General features: G+C 40.7%; 1 protein-coding gene across 4 annotated transcripts in view; it reads left to right on the plus strand.

Annotated features, from left to right (window-relative positions):
* Positions 1 to 13,717, plus strand: part of HS6ST3 (heparan sulfate 6-O-sulfotransferase 3) — a 361,248-nt gene that overhangs the window by 301,895 nt on the left and 45,636 nt on the right. The gene's annotated exons all lie outside the window — the stretch shown is intronic.

Here is a 13,717-nt window from a genome sequence, read left to right on the forward strand (position 1 = left end):
GCAAGGCTGAATTCACGTAATTGCTTGCTAGTTTTCCTGAAAGGTAAAGAATCCCTCACAGAAGTTGGAGGCTCAAAGCCTAGGCTTTTTTATTTCATCTTACTGCCTTCTTCCTCAGAGCATAGCATCCACAGGCAGTAGTGGTACAGTGCAGTGCACAGCCTGGCGTGTGTGTCAGAGCCTTGATTCATTAAGATTTGAGGGAGGTCAGAGGAAGGAGATGGACCAGTTTCTGTTAGGTATTCCAAGGACAAAGGTATGGTAAATAATAAAAACCTCACGGAGCTACAATTGAATTAAGAAGATGAAGACTTACAACACTGTCGCAATAAAACATTCAGAATATCAAAGCAAATTACAAGGTATCCCAAACAAGATTTGTTTTTCGTATCTGCTGGGAGTTGAAAGGACAGTGCAAATATCTTTAACCTGAACTGGGGTGTCTACAGGATGCATTCACACAGAGCTGAAATCACTAATAGTCACTTACTTGGGGCTTATTGGCTGGTTATTGCAAGTAGTGAACTTGCAAAAGCTTTATCACTGTTCTTTGCATGCCAGGTGTGCACTGGAAATTGTACATAAAACCTGATTCCCTTTCAAATGACAGGTTTTGTTCTATAAAACTCTATCATAAACTCATTTTGAGCTGATAAAAACTTTTTTCTAAGATACCGTAGTATCTGTAGATGGAAGCTTCACGACATACATTTTTTTGAAAGCAAGTTAAGCGGTTGCTTAGCTTTTGGGGAAGATAGGAGCGCCCCCTTGTGGAGTTCCTGTGTATAAACACGCACACACGCACAGTCTGAACTGATGGAGAGATATCTGTTAAGTCAATGGAGGAGGAAGATGGCAATTTTGCTTATAGCTTTGAGTTGTATTATTCATAATAAACATTTATGGGTTTGATTAGATGCCATCAAGTATTTTAATAGAAACACAAAGTGCAGGGTAAAATGGGAAGTCAGTGGTCTGTCTTAGAAGTATTCAGTTGAAATACCTTGTCATCTGCTTGCTTAATGTCTTACAGGAAAAAATGTACAGTTACAACACAAGAAGAGAAATTTTAGGAGAAACAAAGTAAGCATTTTTGTCTTACAGCTAAGAAATCTCCTTAGGTTTTGTGAATTTTTTCAATGTATAAGTAGGAAAGACTACTCTTACAATGTTTTCATTAGAATTGCCTGAAATTCCTTAATACTCATGTTGTCATATTGTTTATTTCTTTAATATCCATATTATCATAATGTTTATTTCTTTAATATCCATATAGTCATATTGTTTACCTTACGGGAGGCAAATCTCAAACGTTATGACCAAACCTAGATGTTTTAGAAACTCAGCATATAGAACAAGAAAATGGTAGTGATGCATCGTTTTTGTGATGATCATTTATAATTTATGGTCATTATGCTTGATGTCAGAATTAATAAAGTCTTGAGGCAAAGCTTAGAGAGAATAAATTTATGTACTTTCAAAGGATTTTCAATTACTGGGCTTTTTTATTGTTAATTACTTTATTAATTAAGCATAATTACTGTACTGACTCAAAATGCATTGCAGTGAAAAATCCCACAGAACTTTGATCTGAGCATCCCAGATTTGGAGGAGACCATCTGCAACGGAGCTATTGGAAATCAGAGACAGCTCAGTTAGGGAGGGAGCCATGATACATGCCACTTGTGTCACAAACTGGTTTCCAATGAAGCCAGCTGTAGAGGAACACTGGTGATGCCTGTGCGTCTTGTCTTACCTAGCCAAGGCATGAAATGGGATAGCAACAGCTCCTTCAAAAAGGAGGAAGAGGATGAAAGTAAGCATTGTGGTTAAATTCAACATAGATATTTTTGCTCTGTTTCAGACCTAACAAAGTCTAACTGAAGAAATATAAATGTCAGAAGATTTAAGGGACTGTCTACATTTTGTTTCTTCAGGGGCTCTTTGAAACTGAACCTTACCAATCAGGTGTATTCTTGCAAGAGCCAGGACTTTTGTAGTAACAGATCTCTCATAATTCTGCATGAAAGTATGTAGGGGTATTTTTTCTTTATAAATGTGACAAAAGGCTTTATGTTGTTTAGGCTACTGAACAAAAGTCAGGAGTTCTGTGTCCCCATTTCTTTGCATCAGAGCTGGAGGAGTGCCCAGTCACCCAGGAGAGACTCCTGAATCAGGGACTTGCTTTAACCTTGCTGGCAGCTGCTCAGAGACTGCAACCTGATAGTGAGGAAGGTTTTGTGGCTTGTCTTGTGTGCATAAAGGATATTTTATGAATCCTGTTGTGCTAAACTGTTACTCGTGATTGTAGGCATCCGACTTGGTCAGGAGGGTCCCTTCCCAACCTGGTTTCTGTAACTCTTGGGGGCTAAGTTGACAAAACGAGCTCGAACTGCAGGTCCCTCATGCTGTACTGTCTCCAGGTTTGCTTGTCCCTTGCCTGTCATCACCTTTCTTTTCTCTGCCCTGCCCTTGTTTTCTGCTGCTGCCTGACGCTGTGGGTCATCCCCTTAGCTTGTCTCCCCTTAGTCATAACATCTCTCTGAGAAAGGCAAATTCAGTACTTCCTCCCCAAGCTGGGACTAGAGGCAGCTCTGGGAGGAGGCAGGTAGCACAGCAATGCAAACACGTCCTTATTTCATTTTCCCTTCTGCCCCAGATTTGCGCGGTTCTTTTGAGACACAGCAATGATCTGTGCACAATAGGGATGCGATAGAATGGGGGCGATGTGAGCAATGGATTCCTCCTTTGCCAGTCCTGGCCACAAAGGATTTATTATTCTCTCTGGTGCAAAGCTCTCGCATACAGTATCTTTAAAGAATCTTACAAGACACTGTGTATCTATTGCATTTGAATAGTATTTCCTCCCACGTGTGTTCACACACCGTTTCTTACAAGGTACAAAGCTTTTGTTGTGCATGTGCTTGATAGAAGAATCAAATTCTTATTATTTGATTTATTATTGCATTTTATATTTATATTTCTTTCAGCAAGGCTCTTCAAGATTTCAGCAATTTAAAGAACACTTAGAACAACCGAGCTTGATACAATTTAGGCAAAGAACAAAAATCTCTGGAGGGAACTTTGTTAGATTTGTGTCTCACCAAGAAATGATTTACAATTTGTATCAAGGTTGTTTGATGGAAAGTGGCAGGTTTGTTTTTCCATCAAATTGCCTAATCTGTACATTTCTATTCCAGACCACTCTCAAATAAATTTTCATTTCCTCGTCTTAACCGTTCTCTGTGTTCTCACACGCAATGAAGCTGGGGACGCCATTCTCCTCCTTTGGGCTGAGACACGTAAATACCCAGCATCTGTCTCTAGCAGGAGAAGGAAAATTCATCTTCAGTAAAGTATTTGATAGAGTGGTATCTGCAAAGTTATTATACGATCCAGAAGACATGAGGCTGAGCATAAGAATTTTCTGGTGGACAAGAAGCTGGTAACAAAGCGGGACATGCTGAAGGAGGAAATTTCATGTTAAATGAAAAGTTATTAATGAATTTCCTCAGGGCTGGTCTTAGCTCTGATCCTATTTCATGTTTTCATTAACAATGTTGGCACAAAAAAGCTGAAGTATGTTAATGGAATTTGCTTAATGACCTTGAGGATTTCAGTAAAACAGCTGGAATTAAGTTTGGTAGCACAAAGTGCAGATCATGTGTTTGAGGCCAGTAGAAACAGATTTCCTCTCTCAGCTGAGGGCTTACCAGCCAAAACGGGGGGAGCAGACAGACCTCTGTGTATTAGCCCAGTAACACAGTGAGCATGAGTTTCCAGAGTTATGCGGCCCCACAGAAAAATGAATGCAATGTGAGGGTGTATCAGAGAATACATCGCCAGTGAAGATAAGAGGTATTTATTGCACAAAGCACCTGTGAGGCCTCATGTGAAATTTGCCCAGTTCTAGCCATATATAGTGAAATGTGAGGTTGTGCAAGTTCAGATGCCAGGGAAGGACTGCTTGAATGGTCGACAACCAGAACCGATCTCAGGAGCTTCCAGCTCATCTTACTTTTGTGAGCCTCCTATCAAAAGCTAGCATGAAGTGCTGAGACATTGGAAAACTCAGGGTGCACCTCTGAGTGAAGTGATCCAAGTGTGACCCGAAGGTTTTGGGGAGCTGCAATGTGGTCACTTCTGGCTTGTCTTATCAGAAGAGACAGTAACGACTAGTTCAGCTTCATGAAATGAAAAGAGAGAGATGTGATTGCTCTCTGATTTCCAACTTAAATGCCGTTTCCTCTTCTCTGATGTTACATTTCTAAATCCTCTTGATATATTTGCAGTGTTAACCCAAGAACCACCGGACGTAAGTAGAACGAAATCAGGTTTAGTCTGGGAATGAGACTCAGATTCCTAACCATGAGAAGCAATCTTGGCAAGCTCCTTTCAATGGGAACAATGGCATAAAAAGGGTATTTCAAAATGGGCTAGGATGTTTTATGAAAGGAATACTAGAGTGCTGCTATGTGTGCTGTCAGAGAAGGGTACTCTGATGGCTCTTGGAGCCTCCTTTTGCTAAATAAATCAGCAGATCATGTTTTCTAGGTATCTGAGCATCCTTAGCTCTTACTGCTGTGTATTTTCTTCACTGGCAATGAGGCTGAGCTTACCTACATGTTTAAATATGGAGTTAGATACCTAACTTTTATGTTCTGTGTTTGAAAATTTATGCCTAAATCCTAACACACAGGAAAAACACATACCAGCTCAGAAAGCTCACACATTTTCATATGCTATTTGTGTGCATTTTCTAAAATACTGGGATTAAAACCATGGGTAGCTGCATCATTTCATTATTTTAGGAGCTGTTCAAGATCCAGACTACCATGGTACCTGTGAACAGAATTAATTTCTTTAGGGACATGTAGTTGCTACATTGTCTTCTCCAATTTCTAGAGACTGTATTGAACAGAGTGTCATTGAAATAAATATTCATGAAGTTGCTCAATAATTCAGGGTGTGCTGATTCAGAGCGTTATAGCTCTAGTTAAAAATCACATATTAAAAAACCCCAACAATCTCATAAAAGGCAAGGCACGTTCCCTGTACTCTGCCTAGGGTAGCCAGGGAAGAACAAGGGAGGACAGGTGTGATCTAGTGGGCGTTGGTTTTGGTTGGATGTGTTTTCTGACAGGACTGTACATTTGGTGACAGAAGACTGTGCATCGTCATGCAGAACCCATAGGGTAAGAAGGGACCTCAGGAGATCTCTGGTCCAACTCCCTGCTTAGAGCAGGGTCACCACTGAGCGTGGATGGGATCTCTCAGGGCTCTGTCTAGTTGAGCCTTCAAAACTTCCAAGGATGGAGGGCCCATAGCTTAGTTATTCTCATAGTAAAAATTGTTTTCCTTTTATCCTTCCCTTTTTCAGTTTATGACCGTTGTCTCTTACTATCCCACTGTGCACGTCAGTGAAAAGCCTGGCTCCATCTTCTCATTGATCTCTTATGTACTGGAAGGCTGCTGCTTGGTCCCCACCTAACATCTTGGACTGAAATACTTCATTAAAATCTGCATCTTCACAAATTTATATTCTCCTATGTCAAGAAAAAAAGTCTCAGCACTACCAGTTTCCTTTTGCAGCAATAGGTCCTGAGATCCATTTTCACTAAGGATTTTGAGGGGCATGTGGCAATGTGGTATGTAGAAAATGTGATTATCATTTTAATTTGTTATTTGTTACTTTAAAAAAGTAAAAAAAAAATCACAGGTCCTAAATCCAAAAGCCTATAATGATTTAAAAGAAAGTTGTCAGCTTGCAGTCCCAGGCCAGTTGTGTTCATTCCCAAAGTATTTAAGAAAAAACAAGTATTTTTTTTTCAATATAGAACAGTGCTATTTTCACATAGCTTACCTAGTATCTTCCTCTTCTCATATCCTCACATATATTGAATTTGCCCTAGCTTCACTTCAAGGAAAATTAGACTCTTTAGGAGAAAAATTCCCAATGTTGTACATGCAGCATTTGTGTTGCCACAGATTCACTCTCTTTCTTCTACCCTTCTGGATTACCTTAAATCACTGCCATTAGAAGTTGTCAAGGACTGAGTGATCTCTAAAGACACTCTTTATCATCTGTCATTCTTTAATCAGGTGTGGGACACTAATCTTCAGACCAACAGCCACGAAAAAAAATAAAATAGCACTGTAAAGCTTTCCTGAGGTTTTCCTGATAGCATGGATACATAATTTAATCAGATCTTTCAGAGGACTTTTTTAAAGAAAAAAGGGTTTGCAATTTCTAAATAGAAAAATAGGGAGTTTTATAATGAATCCTAAAGCAACGGGTTACTGTAAAAGAAGCTGAAGTTGGTGACAGGGAGTATTCCTCCTAACATGCAACAAAATGTGAGGTTTCACATTTCTTCAGTGCCCAAACACCACATTTCTCTTGCCTGTAACAGACTGTGTCATCACAAGTAACTTCCTGAGCCTTTGCTTTCCAGAACCAGAAATATAAACCCAGCTGTCTGACTCCAAGCCCTCCCACTATCTCACTGATATACTGATATATCAGCAAGGACAACAAAGTTATGGTAGACAGGTTTTCTAACTGCTGGTTTGGAGATTTGTGTGAAATAATGCGAAACTTACTTAAGAACTTACTTTGGGAATGCTCCAGCTCTAAAAGCATGCTTAGAAAGAGATTTCCTAACGTGACTGGTAGATTTTAAGAAAAAAAAAAGTCATGAAACGAAGGTTCTCACTCATTACAAAATGTTACGTGCCTGGTCAGTTTCGGAGGTTGGCATGAAGTTTGCACTCTGTGAACGCGCCCATTCAGGCAGGGAGTCTTTGACTCCAGGCGTGGGATTTACCTTGCAGATGGAGACACCTGTACATAGGTACCTACAACGTAGACATCTGCAAGTTAGCAGGTATCTAAGCTCCCATTGTGGTCAAAGTACACAGTGCATTAGCCTGGAGAGGAGGAGGCTTGGGAGGGACCTCGCTCCCTGCAGCTGCCTGGCAGGAGGCTGTAAGCAGGGGGAGTCGATCCCTTCTCCCAAGTACAAGTGACAGGACAAGAGGACACGGCTTCAGGTGGCACCAGTGAAAGTTTAGAGTGGGTAGTAGGAAAAATATCTTCACTGAAAGGCTGGTCAAGCATCGGAACAGGCTGCCCAGGGAGGTGGTGGAATCACCATCCCTGGAAGTGTTTAAAAAACATGTGGATGAGGGGCTCAGAGGCATGGTTTAGTGGTGGGCTTGGCAGTTCTGGGTAAACAGTTGGACTTGATGATCTTAAAGGCCTTTTCCAACCTAAATGATTCTATGATTCTATATAGTGACTATGATACAGCTCATGACAGAGCTGACACCTCCCCATTGCCAGCTGCATCCCTCTCCGGACACACACCACTGCGTGTGCTGAGGAGCTCCCCACTGGCTTCAGAGGTTGCTTCAACATATAGCTTATATGTAGACCACTGCGTTTAGGTGTCTTACCCTGCAAGTAGTATCCAGTCTTTCTCTGAGCAGGCATGTCATACAGATTTAGCTGCATTGAATGTCACTGGCGTAACGAAAAGGGTAGTTAACCAAGAAAAGCTTGTGGGCAGTTTGGAAATAGGAAACGGTGGCCAGCTTTCTTCTAGTTGGATTCAGAGCCATGAGACAAATTCTCAGAAGAATAAAGAGATATATCTAGAATTTTGTGATTTTGTACCTCAAAGTGCAATGTTGTTGGTTTTTTTAAAAATAACTCTGTTGAAGTCAATGGCAAGTACTTCTTTAATGTGGAGTGCCTCTAGGACATTACGGCCACTGTTTTAAGCAAGCACAGCGCTCATCGTCCCGGTTAAAAACAGCAGAAGTGGTGGGTGCTCAGATCCTCTTGACAAAACAGCCAAGTGTGTTTCCTACATGCTGAATGAGTGATGTATATGGTAAGAGTGGATAAACATTGACTTCTTAATGGTGACTGCTGTTCTTTCAGTTAAAAGCTTGTAAAGAAACCCATAAAAACCTGAGAAGGCAGCTAATAGTATTAAGGTCACACATTTCTAAAGCATGTCTTAGAAACCGATTCCCACCACAGTGGTTCAGCATCCTGTGACAGATGCTAAGCTTCAGAAAACTATGTGCTGTTGCTACATCATCTTGGGCTAGCGAGACTTCATCTGTCTGGCTTGGTGGGTAAGCTGAACGATGCTTCCTGCAGTCAGATGGACATGCTTATAATTTGTGCATTTTCATAGCTTCTTTGTTACAGTACTGTTTATCTGAGTAAGAAGTATACAGTCAGTTCTTGTTACATTGGGCAGGTTACCTGTAAATTAAGCACAACGTAGATGCAGTGACACTGCACAGTAATGCTGCCAGCCACGGGCTGATACATCTGCATTACACTAGGGTGACTTTGACCAGTTCAGATCAGCCCAAGAATATTTCTTTGCTTTCTGCCTCCCCACACTGTCCTTGTTGCATGCTGTTATTTGCTCCTTGTTCATATATTGCATTATCCTTATTTTTGTTTTGTGTACGCTCTTCTCTTCACCGTTATCCACACTGATGATACTTTGCCTGAAGAGGGGTTGCTGACTGGTGGTGAACTCCGTTACTGCCTTTGAGAATGTGGGCTTCAGGATAAAACTGGGAAGCATAAGGCTTTTGTTCAAATAATGCAGATCCTTCTTAACCCTTTGTCTTGCCACAACCTCTGTTGTTAGCAGAAGAGTGCTGCCAGGCTGGCTTTTGCTGGGGTTTCAGAACTTTCCTCGGAAGACCCCTCGATTCCAGGATTAAAGCTGCTAACTTCTTGTCTCAACTTGGGTCATAAACTTGATCAGGGCTTTTATTTTCACTGCTACCAGAGAAAGCCAGAATGTGAGTGGTTTTATGATGCACCTGGGTTTTTCAGATGTTTTGGTTTTTCTTTCTTCTTTCTGTTAGCGTCTTCCAGAATATTCTCCAGTGAATCTTTTTCTCCACCTCAAATATTCCTCTGTCTCTGCATCGGCTGCTGTGAGTGTGCTGTTCTCCTTTTATGAAGCTCATCAGTCTGCACGTAAGGTCCTGCCTCATGCTTTCAAAGATGAGGGAATAGCTTTTTTTTTTCTCCTCTCTGAGCCTCTGAGTGCTGCTTGAGCTCTCCTTGTGCCGGCTGTTCCACATGAGAGCGGCAATGACAGAGAAGATGCCATTCATCCTTCTTCCCCAGGAGGCCCTACAGGATGTTTTTGTTCTCGATGTGCGGTGATCCTTCACGTATTTAGTAAATCTCCCTCAGCTGGGACGTCTGTTCCATGGTGATAGAAGAGGCAAAATGCCCTGGTTTGGGATCACCTCCACTAACAGCAGAGTCTGCTCCTCTGAAATTAATTTCTAAACCAGGGCAATACTATTGAAGGATTAATGTAAGATTAGAGTATTTATATTAAAATACATTATAATGTGAAAGAAATATATGTTCTTAGGTTATAACTAGAAGCTCATTTTAGCTGTTCTGTTAAAGGTTTTCTTTGCCTAATGCGAGTGAAGAGACTGCATTCCACACGAGTGGGACTAGAGCCTTCTGAATTCCTAAGTGCTTTTGAGTTCTAGTGTAAACAGTAGTGTGCAGCCCATGCTTCACACCACTGCTTGTTGAGGCCCTTGCGTGGATCATTAGGCCCTTGCCCTGACCATCACGTTGCTTAGCATCTGTCTAAAAAATCAGCTATCCCATAGTGGCAACTTTGATAACCCATTAATTTCAGTACTTCAAGCTCCAAAGGAGATCGTTTAATCTGGCGAGGTTGTATGAAATTTCCTTTCAGGAGGAGGTAACATCGTGACTAGTGGGCTGCTGTCGTTTGAAATGTAACCTAAACTGTTTGTACATGTCTATGTGTTTATATAGACAGCCACAAGATATATTGGCAAATACATACTATATGTTTACTATGATTTTTCTTCCATTGACAACTGCAGCTTATGGCCAGATTCTGATGTAAATTTTTACACACACATACATGCACACGCTAATAGAGCTATAGATATAGATGATACAGTTATACATACACGTACAGATATAATTTGTATGAGATTTAATTAATTTGGAATGTTTTGTTTAAACATCTTCTCATTGACGTGCCAGCATATTCTGCTTGGCTAGCCTCTAAGCACTGAGGCTGTGACAGCAGTTTGAGTAATCAATGATGGGAGTCCTTTGAAATGGAGCCAATAAGTTTGTGATGAGTTTGCTTTGTCAAACAGGGTTACAGAAGTTATCACTTAGTTCTTTGCTGAGATTTCCCACAGTGGGTAGCTGCAGAGCTTAACGTAGCCATGTAAGCACGAGCATGGGTGATGCAAGGGGGTCATTGACACCGACAAGAACAAATGCATTCAGAGTGGCTCAGGCATGTTCAGTATGTAGCTGACTTGGTGCTCTTTTACTGAACAGTGAAGAAAGAAGAGACTGAAGGCCATCCCCAGTTTCATATTTTTATGAACTGTTTCTTGTCTTCATTATGAGCTGACTCCTCAGCCGTTCCTAGCGTGATTGAACGCTGTGTATTAGGCACTGAGAGCTCTGCAATGCTGCTATATTTAATCCATAAATGTCAACATTTGAAAATTTCTTAAGATAATTTTTATAATATTCCAACTGAAACAAGTGTGCATGACCTATGTATTTTTTATGTATATCATTATTTTAGAGACATGGCATCCTTTTCCCTGAAAGAAAAATTTTGCCATGACTTCTCTGCAGCGTACCCCAGTCTTCTGTGTAGCATGGTAACAGTGTCATCTGGACAGTGCCCAGGATCAGATGGAAGAAATCTCGAGGTCTTCTGACCTCAGATATGTTAAAAGGGTGACGGAGAGTCATGAACAGAAGGTTACACAGAAGGTTGGAAACTGAATGGGGTGGGCATGGCTGCACTCAGTTATTAGTGCCTCGGTAACTACGTTTGTGTCAGGCTGCTGTTAAAGGTTGTCTGCCAAATGAGGAAGCATTCTATTGATAACACAAGAAGGCAACACTCTGAAAGTTGCACAGCCAAGAAGCAAATTAATCAGGATAGTGAAAACAGATGCAGAAGTCAAGTAGTCGTCACAAGGAGGAGCAGCAACAGACGTGAAAATTTCTTGCCCAGTCTGTGTAAGGGAAGCTGAGGATGTTATACTAAGATGCGCTGCTCTCATTTCCCTGCATTTGCTTCATACTGCTGTTTATTGCACATTTACATATCCAGGGATGAAATGGAAATGATTGATGCAAAGGAGGTATTTCTGTTAATGGTTGCTGCTCTGAGTCATGCCTGATGGACTGCTAGAGATGGGTGAAGAAAGACAGAACTATTATTAGAGGTGTAAATAATTGTCAAGAGCAACTTTTAAACCCATCTGTTACAACATACCAACACCCAAAATTTTATGATGAGGGGAGGGACAGCAATACAAGGACTAAGCCAACACCACATCTCTGTCGATGTAGATGTTGGCAACTGCCTCTGAATTTTTGTCCACGTTTTTTCATTTCTTCTTCTTTGGAGCTTCAATCATTTTCTTTGACAACCCTGCCAGTTCCTGCTGGATGTTGCAGCAACAGTGTCTTATACTGAGAGCTAATAGGTGTTGGAGAGTTGGGCTGCTTTATCTGCACGCTAGTGAAGTGTGTCCTCTTTTTGTCATTCTAGTTGGAAAGCAACTCTTAATGTGCTCTCTCATACATGCAGGATAGAGCCAAGATGAGGTGAACATCCAATCTGAGAAGGGAAAGCTGTGCCTGAAGTACTTAAAGACTGTGCTTTTTGTATTGGAACTATAATGCACAGCACACGGGATGATTTCTGGTACTTCCTACTCTGCAGGAGTAAAAGAGGGATTTTCGAAATATCTGTCGGTGAATAGCTGTGTGCTCCTTGGGTTTGCTGTTCATGTGGGCTGTGTAAGTAACCAAAGTGGTACAGTCTGGTCATGTGTGAGCAGAAGCCAGAAAACCCAATGATGATTTTGGAATCATCATCAAAATGATTTTGGAAATATCATCCTGCAGAGTATCAACTGATGCTAGCACAAATCGTGGCTTCCAATGCAAGTGATTGATAATGAAACTATATCCATGGCACTCCCTAGTTTATATCCTTCCAGCTGTAACCCTTCTGCTGTGACTTAATTCTTGAAACAGGTGTTTCCATTAGATTGTAGTTCAAGAAATGACCCTGCAGCAGAACATAGTCCATAGTTTGGCCTCATAACCTCATTCCAGAAAATATATTCTAGATCCTGTAGGTGGAGAACTCAGAATGAAGGAGGACAAAGCATTCAGCCCTGTTTCTTTTTGCTTTGTCTGCACTGGGGAATATATCTGCATTTTCAGGAATGTGTGGGGAAATGCCTTTTTTATGACAAACATGGGGTTTGTGGAGAACTTAAGCGGACTCTTTAGTGGCAGAAAATGGGTGATATCTGAAAAGAAGATTGTTTTGGAGATTGTTAAAAATTTTGAGATTTTTCATTTAACTGGAGTTAGCTCGTGTATGAGATGGTCCTCACAAAGTGTTGGTTTGTTTACAGGGTAATTTGTCTTCAGCAAGCTTGCATTCTGCTTACTTGCTTCATACTTCTCTAGGCTCAAGAAAGTACTGAGATCAAGCTTTTCTTAAGAAATCTTAGGGCTCATGATTTATTAATGCATTGTTTGCAGTCAGATGAGTCATGCAAACTCATGGGTCTATTTTGGTACCAGACTGTGTGTTAATTTTAGTCATGAATCTTCTGCTGGTTATTCTAGTTGGCAGAAATCGTATTTTGGTTTTGCTTTGTCTTTATGATATCCCCCTGTAATTCAGGTGAGTTGTTATTGAATAAAACATTTCTCAGTAAAAAACCTCAATCTGTGAAAGCCTGCTTGAAGCATACTCAATTGCAGTCCATTTCAGATTGCCATAAATAGATGTACAAACTGAATTCAATAGCTAAAAGGTGAACTGACAAAGTGAGTTCTGCCATTATTTGCTCTGTTTCAAATCAATATTTCTTGGTGTCTCTTGTGTTCGTGACAGATGAGGCTGAATAATGATAATCTTTATATCAACGAATGCTTTTGTACTACACGATTATAACTAATTTCAATCAAGCACTTGTCTAAAATTAAGTCATATGAATGGATTTTGGATCTCTCATTATCTTCACTCCAACCCATTTAATAATAGGGTTCTTCTTACATAGGTGGTTCATGCCAGTGTTCCACATGGCATTATTTTTTAGCACTTGCAGCATCCACATGAAATTGCTCATGCTTCTCTTATACATTTTGACCAAATGCTGTATGGATTATCATCTTATGCACCTTGTAAGACATGCATGTCTCAGTCCAGAAGAGCAGCTGCAAGATTATATACATCTCTTTACCCATTGTTTCTGATATTACTGAGGGCTGGCGTTTCAAAGTAGAGGGGAGTACACTCCAGTTAATTGGCTTCTACATAAAGTAACTACCACTGAACAGTTGCCAGGTCAAAGTAATTCTGTTTCTCTGATAGCTGATTATTTCCTTTCATATCTGTGTCTTTTCTCCGGTTTACCTTGTATTTCATTCACAGTACTTATGAAGCTTAAAGCTTTTTACTGTCTCAGAAGTAGTCACTTGAAGCGCCTACATTACATTGGAAAAAGTGAAGGGGGTGGTGGCAGTGGCTGGTAATCTTTTTACTGGAGAACAAAAAAGTGAAACCCACTGAATCTTAAAACTGTGTTTAATGATATATTTCAG

This window comes from Falco punctatus, assembly GCF_963210335.1.
Source record: "Falco punctatus genome assembly, chromosome: 2".
NCBI classification, from domain to species: domain Eukaryota; kingdom Metazoa; phylum Chordata; class Aves; order Falconiformes; family Falconidae; genus Falco; species Falco punctatus.